Consider the following 9,890-nt stretch of genomic DNA (forward strand, 5'->3'; position numbering starts at 1 on the left):
TGGTATCCCATACCAGTATCCCTCCATTGCCATTGTTGAAACACTCTGTGATCCAGAACTCCCCGAAATTTGAAGCCCAATATAATGTCATGGTCCCTTACTAGGGAATGGCATATAGCGATGAGTTTAAAGGATAGATAAAGAACTTGGATAAAGTTAGATAAAGAACTTAGATAAAGAATGTTGACTTGAAAAAATTCCACATCCTATTTCCCCCCCCCCCCCTAATTATTCAGCTTTTCTTCACAGGAGTCCTAGACCACAGCAATGTATATATATAATATACAGCACTCCCACACATCCACCAGAAAACCTTTTCCCTTCCACAGTGATACTCTTACGCCCTATTCATATCATATTTACTTAAAGTGATGTACAGAGTCTGAGACATTAGCTTTCTAACAAGGTGACATCTGTATTTACATTATGGTGCATACTTTAGGATACACAGTTCTTTACATTTTTAGTTATCCTATGTTTTACATTATGGTTTACATTATCAGTCTGTCATCTCCTATATGTTATGGTGTAATATTACATGTTTTATATCCATCCTTGTGTACTCTCAAGAAACTCCTCTCTTACCCCCCATTTACTTTGGTTCCACACATTTAACGTCCATTTTCCCTTCCACCTTAGTGCCCTCAGTGATAGCCAACCTCTGTTTCCTGAGGAGCCACTTCCAGAGATAGATGGAATAGTGTTCAGGGCCTAACTTGCTCAACTGCCCCAATGCCCTGGGAGCCACCCTTTCTCTCGAGGGATACAGTTCCCTCTATTGGATGGCATTAGTCCTCCCCAGGATGTGGGTCCACCCCCACTCTCACTACTTGGGTTTCTACCCCATGGTGTCACCCACTCTGGCAGAATGAGCATTTAGACATTCCCCAGGAGCCCGTCCTGCATCAGACCCTCCCCTCCGAGCATTCTAAACAGGTAACCCTCTTTATTATATTTTGATATGATTTTCTCGGCATTTTACTCTCCACCAACACCTGACCCTCTCCTGGTTCGTATGCTACCCCTCCCTCCCCCCACTTTTGGGCAACGTTACCCACCCGTCCCTCCCCAGCCACCCTCAAACCCGCAAAGCCCCAAGCAAAAGCAACCCCTTGCCCCCCTTTTATCTCTTCTTTGTGTTCATACTTACCACCATCTCGTCTTAAATTCCACCCCTGCAGACATCGGCTCATATCCTTCCTCCACCCTCCGATTTCCTGCAAGCCTATCGTTCAGTCTCTTGCTATCTAGGGCAGCTTGTTTATTTCATATCATTGAGGTCATGTAGTATTTGTCCTTCAATGTCTGGGTTGCTTCACTCAACATAAGGTTCTCAAGATTCATCCATGTTATCACATGTGTTTGTAGTGTGTTTGTTCTTACAGCCGAGTAGTATTCCATTGTGTGTATATACCACATTTTATTGATCCACTCGTCTGTTGATGGGCATTTGGGTTGATTCCAACTTTTGGCAATAGTGAACAATGCTGCTATGAACATTGGTGTACATATATTGGTTTGTGTTCTTGTTTTCAGTTCTGCTGGGTATATTCCCAGCAGTGGTATTGCTGGGTCATATGGCAAATCTATGGCTAGTTTTTTGAGAAACCGCCATACTGTTCTCCAGAATGGTTGGATCCTTCTGCATTCCCACCAGCAGTGGATGAGTGTTCCCCTTCCTTCACATCCTCTCCAGCACTTGTATTCTTCTGTTTTTTTCATAGCTGCCAATCTTATGGGTGTAAGATGGTATCTCATTGTGGTTTTGATTTGCATTTCCCTGATAGCTAGAGATTTGGAGCATTTTTTCATGTGCTTTCTTGCCATTTGTATTTCTTCTTCGGAGAAGTGTCTGTTTAAGTCTTTTTCCCATTTTTTAAATGGATTGTTTATCTTTTTATTTTCAAGATGTAGGAGTTCTTTATATATGCAAGTTATAAGTTTCTTATCAGATATATGATTGCCAAATATTTTCTCCCACTGTGTGGGCTCCCTTTTTACTTTCTTGACAAACTCCTTTGAGGTGCAGAAGGCTTTAATTTTGAGGAAGTCCCATTTATCTATTAGTTCTTTTGCTGCTCATGCTTTTGGTGAGATATTCATAAATCCATTACCTATTACAAGGTCCTGTAGATGTTTCCCTACACTGCGTTCTAAGGTTTTTATGGTCTTGGCTCTTATATTTAGGTCTTTGATCCATCTTGAGTTGATCTTTGTATAAGGTGTGAGATGGTAATCCTCTTTCATTCTTCTACATATGGCTATCCAGTTCTCCAGACACCATTTGTTGAATAGGCCACTCTCTCCCAGTTGAGAGGGTTTGGTGGCTTTATCGAATATTATGTGGTTGTATATGTGAGGTTCTATATCAGAGCTTTCAATTCGATTCCATTGGTCTATATGTCTCTCCTTATGCCAATACCATGCTGTTTTCACCACCGTAGCTTTATAGTATGTTTTGAAGTCAGGTAGTGTGATTCCTCCAATTTCGTTTTTCTTTTTCAGTATGTCTTTGGCTATTCGGGGTCTCTTTCCTTTCCAAATAAATTTCATAGTTAGTTTTTCTAGTTCCTTAAAGAAGGCTGCATTGATTTTTATTGGGATTGCATTGAATGTGTAGATCAATTTTGGTAGGATAGACATCTTAATAATGTTCAGTCTTCCTATCCATGAACAAGGAATAGTCTTCCATTTATTTAGGTCTTCTTTGATTTCCTTGAACAATCTTGTATAGTTCTCAGTGTATAAGTTCTTTACCTCTTTAGTTAAATTTATTCCTAAGTATTTGATTTTTTTATTTACTATTGTGAATGGTATTTGTTTCTTGATTTCCTCCTGATCTTGCTCATTATTGGTGTACAGAAATGCTACTGATTTTTGCGCATTGATCTTATAACCTGCGACTTTACTAAACTCATTTATGAGTTCTAGAATCTTCGTTGTAGATCTCTCAGGGTTTTCTATGTATAGGATCATGTCATCTGCAAATAATGAAATTTTGACTTCTTCCTTTCCAATTTGAATGCCTTTTATTTCTGGTTCTTGCTTCAGTGCTCGAGCAAGTACTTCTAAGACAATGTTAAATAGGAGCGGCGACAGTGGGCATCCTTGTCTTGTTCCTGAGTTTAGAGGGAAGGAGTCTAGGATTTCTCCATTGTAAACAATATTGGCTTTAGGTTTTTCATATATACTCTTTATCATGTTCAAAAAATTTCCTTGTATTCCAATCATTTGGAGTGTTTTTATCAAGAAAGGGTGCTGTATTTTGTCAAATGCTTTTTCTGCATCAATAGATATAATCATGTGATTTTTTTCCTTCAATCTGTTTATATGGTGTATTACGTTGATTGATTTTCTTATGTTGAACCATCCTTGCATACCTGGGATGAATCCCACTTGGTCGTGGTGTATAATTCGTTTAATGTGTTGTTGAATACGATTAGCAAGTATTTTGTTAAGTATTTTTGCGTCTAGGTTCATTAGAGAAATTGGTCTGTAATTTTCCTTTCTTGTGATGTCTTTGTTTGGCTTTGGTACTAGGGTAATGTTGGCATCATAGAAGGAGTTGGGTAATGTTCTTTCTGTTTCGATGGTTTGGAATAGTTTCAGCAGGATTGGTGTCAGTTCTTTCCGGAATGTTTTATAGAATTCACCTGTGAAGCCATCTGGCCCTGGGCTCTTCTTAGTTGGGAGATTTTTAATAACTGATTCTATCTCTCTGCTTGTGATTGGTTTGTTAAGATCATCAATTTCTTCTTTTGTCAATATGGGCTGTTTATGTGTTTCTAGGAATTTGTCCATTTCCTCTAGATTGTCATTTTTGTTGGAATATAGTTTTTCAAAATATCCTCTTATGATAGTCTTTATTTCTGTGGGGTCAGTGGTGATATCGCCTTTCTCATTTCTTATTTTGTGAATTTGCATCTTCTCTCTTTTTTTCTTTGTTAGTGTTGCTAAAGGTTTGTCAATTTTGTTAATCTTCTCAAAAAACCAGCTCTTGGTCTTGTTTATCTGTTCAAGTGCTTTCTTATTTTCTATTTCATTTAGTTCTGCTCTTATCTTTGTTATTTCCTTCCTTATTCTTCCTGTTGGGTTACTTTGTTGTTGTTTTTCTAATTCCTTCAAATGTGCAGTTAGTTCTTCAATTTTTGCTCTTTCTTCTTTTTTGATATATGAATTTATGGCTATAAACTTCCCTCTCAGTACTGCTTTTGCTGCATCCCATAAATTTTGGTATGTTGTGTTATCATTATCATTTGTTTCAAGGTAGTCATTGATTTCTTTTGAGATTTCCTCTTTGACCCACTGTTTTTCTAAGAGTGTGTTGTTTAATTTCCAAATCGTGGTGTGAAATCTGGGCTTCTTTCCCTTGCAAATCTCCAGCTTGACTCCACTGTGGTCAGAGATAATGTTTTGTATGATTTCAATCTTTCTGAATTCGTTCAGCCTTTCTTTGTGGCCTAGCATATGATCTATCTTGGAGAATGATCCATGTGCGCTTGAGAAAAATGTATATCCTGCTGTGTTTGGGTGTAGCAATCTATATATGTCTATTAGATCGAGCTCCTCTAATATACTATTCAGATGTTTTGTGTCTTTGGTGATTCTCTTTTGAGATGTTCTGTCCAGAATTGATAGTGGTGTATTAAAATCCCCCACTATAATTGTAGATGTATCTATTCTTTCACTTAGTTTTTCCAGCGTTTGCCTGACGTATTTAGAGGCACCCTTGTTAGGGGCATAGATATTTATGATTGTTCGATCTTCTTGACAGATTTTCCCTTTGACTAAAATGTAGTATCCTTCTTTGTCTCTCACAATTGTTTCACATTTAAAGTCTATTTTGTCTGATATTAATATAGCTACTCCTGCCTTTTTTTGGTTATTGTTAGCTTGTATGATTGTTTTCCCGCCTTTCACTTTCAATCTCCATGCGTCTCTGGGTCTAAGATGTGTCTCTTGTAGACAGCATATGGATGGGTCATATTTCCTTATCCAGTGTCCCAGTCTGAATCTTTTGATAGGTGAGTTTAATCCATTGACATTCAGTGTTATTACTATCAAGGAATTATTTGTGTTAGCCATATTTTGATTGGATTTGTGTTTGTCATATTTTGTTTGTATATTTTTTTTTGTCTTTTTTGTTGTTGTTGTTGGTCTTATACTCTCCTCCAACTTTGCCTTTCCTGTTTTTTCCTTTCTTCCTGCAGAACTCCCTTTAGAATTTCTTGAAGGGGAGGTTTCTTGTTGGTATACTCTTTCAGTTTCTGTTTGTCTGCGAATATTTTGAACTCTCCATCATGTTTGAATGCTAGTTTAGCTGGATAGAGTATTCTTGGTTGGAAATTTTTTTCCTTTAGTACCTTGACTATATCATACCACTGTCTTCTTGCCTCCATGGTTTCAGAAGAAAAATCAGCACTTAATCTAATTGAGCTTCCCTTGTATGTGATGGTTTTCTTTTCTCTTGCTGCTTTTAGGATCTTCTCTTTGTCTTGAGCATTGGATAATTTGACAAGTATATGTCTTGGGGTGGGCCTGTTGGGGTTTATGACTTGTGGAGTGCGCTGTGCTTCTTGGATATGTACAGCTGTCTCTTTCAGTAGATTTGGGAAGTTTTCAGCCATTATTTCCTGCAACACTCTTTCTGACCCCTTTCCCTTCTCTTCACCTTCTGGAATGCCTATAATACCTATGTTTGAGCGTTTTGCATTGTCATTCAGGTCCCTAAATCCTAATTGGATTTTTTCTATCTTCTTATTGACCCCTTCTACTATCTGTTTGATTTCTGAGGTACTGTCTTCCACATCACTAATTCTCTGCTCTGTCTCTTCTAGTCTGCTGATATTTGCTGCAAGTGTATTTTTGATTTCTTGAACTGTGGTGTTCATTCCCATCATATCTGTTATGTTTTTGCGTATGTCTGCAATTTCCCCTCCAAGTGATGTCTTCATGTTGTTAACCTCTTTCATTACTGCATCAAATTTGTCGGTGATAAATGTTCTGAGATCTTTCATTGCTTGTGCCAAGTTTTGCTCCCCTTCGTGATTATTGGTTTGTTGATTGGATTCAGCCATGTTTTCCTGATTATTGGTTTGGTTCGTAGATTTTTGTTGCTTTCTGGTCATCTCTTTATTTTGACGAATTTAATCAGTTCCTTAGCTTCTTTGTCTGCTCTTGGAGGTTAATTAGTTGTTATTTTTGCACAGGTGTTATATCTTCTCTTTGTCACTTTTATCTTCTTATTCTAGTTACTTGTTGTTGGTTAAGTTCACTTTAGAGGAAAGTATTAGTGTTGGGGAAAGGCAATTGTGTAAGCAAGGGAAAAGTGTAAAGTTGTATTGGTGATGTATGTTAATAAAGCAGGAATATGAGATCTGGAAGGATGGAGGTTAGATTCATGTAGATTGTATAGAGTTATAGCTGTAGGTAGAGTACCTTTTATGAAGTTGATGACTGAATTTGGGAGGAATATGGTATGAACTACACAGCTATTGTTTTCATGAGAGAGGGAAAAAGAAAAGAAAGGTAATAGTTTCAAGAGTGGATAATAGACAGAAAACAGAACAAAGGTATTAGAAATTAAGAGTTAGACACTTTGTGGATCAAAGAACGGGAGGTGGGGGGTGGAATATAGGAGAGACAGTAGATGATAGTGGATATCAAGATGCAGGGGAAGGGGGATAGTGTAGGTAGCCTAAATCAGTTCACACAGAAATGAGGCAGTGGAGGATGGGAAAACCCAGCAAATGTGAGGTGTTCCCTGTAGCACCTATTGTATACTTGAATTAAAGTAAAAATAAGTGGAAGATGAGGGACAAGAGGGAAAGAGAAAACCGAAAAAAAACAAAAAAAAAAAAAAAACAAACTAATTATAATAGAGAAAAAAGAAAGGCAAGAAGAAATGAAGAAAGAAAAAGAGGATGGGCAAACGGTGGGGAACGGATAGGGAGAAGAGAGATACAGGTACACACGTGTCACAATTGCAACACTATCTAAAACAACAACTTCCCCCCGCTTTGCCCTAAAACCCCCCCGTCTGTCTGCCCAAATGGGTCTGCAAGCACCTCCCTTCCCACAAACCCCCAATAGGCCGCCCAGGGCCCACGAACTCCCCAGTACTGCAGATGCTCAAAAAAAAAAAAAAAAAAAAAATTTTAAGTAAAATTAAAAAAACAAACAAACAAACAAACAAACAAACAAAAAAAAACAAAAAACAAAAAAAAACAGAAACCCCTCCGCAGGCCAGGCTCCGCCCACCGCGGAGGCTTCGACCGGCTCTGCCCGGCTCCTCACGCCGCCTTGGCCTGGCCTGGCTCCGCCCAGCTCCGCTCGCTACAGCGGCCCAGCCGGCTCCGGCATCCACCTCCCGCCACCGTGGCCTGGACCGGCCCTGCCCGGCTCCGTACCCGCCGCGGTTTGACCCAGGCCCGCCCGGCTCCAAACGCTACCGCGGCCCGCAGCCGGGGCCTGAACCGGCCCCGCCCGGCTCCAAGCGCTACCGCGGCCCGCAGCCGGGGCCTGCACCGGCCCCGCCCGGCTCCAAGCGCTACCGCGGCCCGCAGCCGGGGCCTGCACCGGCCCCGCCCGGCTCCAAGCGCTACCGCGGCCCGCCGCCGGGGCCTGCACCGGCCCCGCCCGGCTCCAAGCGCTACCGCGGCCCGCCGCCGGGGCCTGCACCGGCCCCGCCCGGCTCCAAGCGCTACCGCGGCCCGCCGCCGGGGCCTGCACCGGCCCCGCCCGGCTCCAAGCGCTACCGCGGCCCGCCGCCGGGGCCTGCACCGGCCCCGCCCGGCTCCAAGCGCTACCGCGGCCCGCCGCCGGGGCCTGCACCGGCCCCGCCCGGCTCCAAGCGCTACCGCGGCCCGCCGCCGGGGCCTGCACCGGCCCCGCCCGGCTCCAAGCGCTACCGCGGCCCGCCGCCGGGGCCTGCACCGGCCCCGCCCGGCTCCAAGCGCTACCGCGGCCCGCCGCCGGGGCCTGCACCGGCCCCGCCCGGCTCCAAGCGCTACCGCGGCCCGGCCCGGCCTGGCTCAGCCCCACTGAGCGGGGCTAGATGCCTCGTCTCCGCCTACCCAAGAAGGGAATCCTCTGCAGGTAGCTGGGATCTCCGTGTATATTTCACAGACGAATCCTCTCTGTTACCTTCCCTCCAAATCGATGTCCAGACACCTCCGGACCAGCAAAAATCCCGAAACAATCCGGTCCCAAAGAGTCTCCAACGCCACCCCTCTAACATTTTTGAATGCCAGCTTTGCTGGATAGAGTATTCTTGGCTAGGATTATTTTTTTAGTACCTTGACTATGTTATACCATTGCATTCTTGCCTCCTGGTGTAAAATGAGAAAGCAGCAATTAATCTTTTTTTTTTAAGATTTATTTATTTATTCATTCCTCTCCCCTTTCCCCCTCACCCCCCACCCCAGTTGTCTGTTCTCTGTGTCTATTCGCTGTGTCGTCTTCTTTGTCCACTTCTGTTGCAGTCAGTGGCTCAGGAATCTGTGTTTCTTTTTGTTGTGTCATCTTGTTGTGTCAGCTCTCCATGTGTGCGGCACCATTCCTGGGCAGGCTGCACTTTCTTTCGCTCTGGGCAGCTCTCCTTACAGGGCACACTCCTTGTGCATGGGGCTCCCCTATGCGGGCCACACCTTGCACGCATCAGCACTACGCATGGACCAGCTCCACATGGGTCAAGGAGGCCCGGAGTTTGAACTGCGAACCTCCCATGTGGTAGACAGATACCCTAACCACTGGGCTAAGTCTGCCACCACCACTTAATCTTATTGAGCTTCCATTTTATGTGATGGTTTTCTTTTCTCTTGCTGTGTTCAGGATTTTCTCTTCGTCTTGAGCATTGGATAACTTGACAAGTATATGTGTTTGAGTACCCTAGTTGGGATTTATACTGCTTTGGTGTGTTCTCCTTTCTCAGCATGTGCTTCCATCTCCCTCTATAATTTTGGAATGTTTTCAGCAATTTTTTCCCCCAACACCCCTTCTTTTCCCTTTCCCTTCTCTTCACTCTCTGGGATGCTTATAATGCATATGTTTGTGCATTTTGCCTTGTCATTCAATTCTCTAAATCCCTGCTGGATTTTTTCTAACTTTTTATCTATCAATTCTTCTATCTGTTTGATTTCATATAGACTGTCTTCCACATTACTAATTCTTTCCTTTGCCTCTTGAAATCTGCTGTTATTTCCTGAGTGTGTATTTTTGATTTCTTGCAATGTGCCATTCATCACCATCTTATCCATTTTCATTTTGTGTATGTTTATAATTACTTCTTATGTTCTCCAAATGTTTCCTGAATACCCCAAATCTCTTCCTCACTTTGTTAATTTGGTCCATGACATTTGTTTGGACAACTTTGATTAGTTGTTTGATGTTCTGCTCCTCTTCTTGGTTTTCAGTTTATTCATTGGACTTGGCCATGTCTTTCTGATAATTGGTATAGTTTGCATTTTTTTGTTGATGCCTGGTCATCATTTATCTTGATTGGTTTGTTCAGTTGATTCATTCCTCCCTTTAGTCTTAGGTTTTATATAGGTGCTGTTTTTGTGTTTGTGCTAAGTTTTCTCCTTGATACTTTGTTTTTCTTATTGTATTTCCTTATTTTTTTCTAGTTCACTTAAAGAAAAAGATTAGGTCCAGGTAAAGTGAAAGAGGCAAGAAAACGAAAAAGTGTAATAGTAGTATTGAGAGTAAATGTTAGCAGTAGGGCTGTGTAAGACCTAGGAGAATGAATTTTAAATTCGTGGAAGCAGTGTAGAGTTATAGAATTCAAAAAGTGGGGTACCTACAATGAAATGGGAAACTGAATTTGGAGAAGAATATAGTAAGTTTTAAAAATCTAGCATGATCAGGACAGAGGGAAAGAGAAAAAAAAG

This window comes from Dasypus novemcinctus, chromosome X (genome assembly GCF_030445035.2).
Source record: "Dasypus novemcinctus isolate mDasNov1 chromosome X, mDasNov1.1.hap2, whole genome shotgun sequence".
Lineage (NCBI taxonomy): Eukaryota > Metazoa > Chordata > Mammalia > Cingulata > Dasypodidae > Dasypus > Dasypus novemcinctus.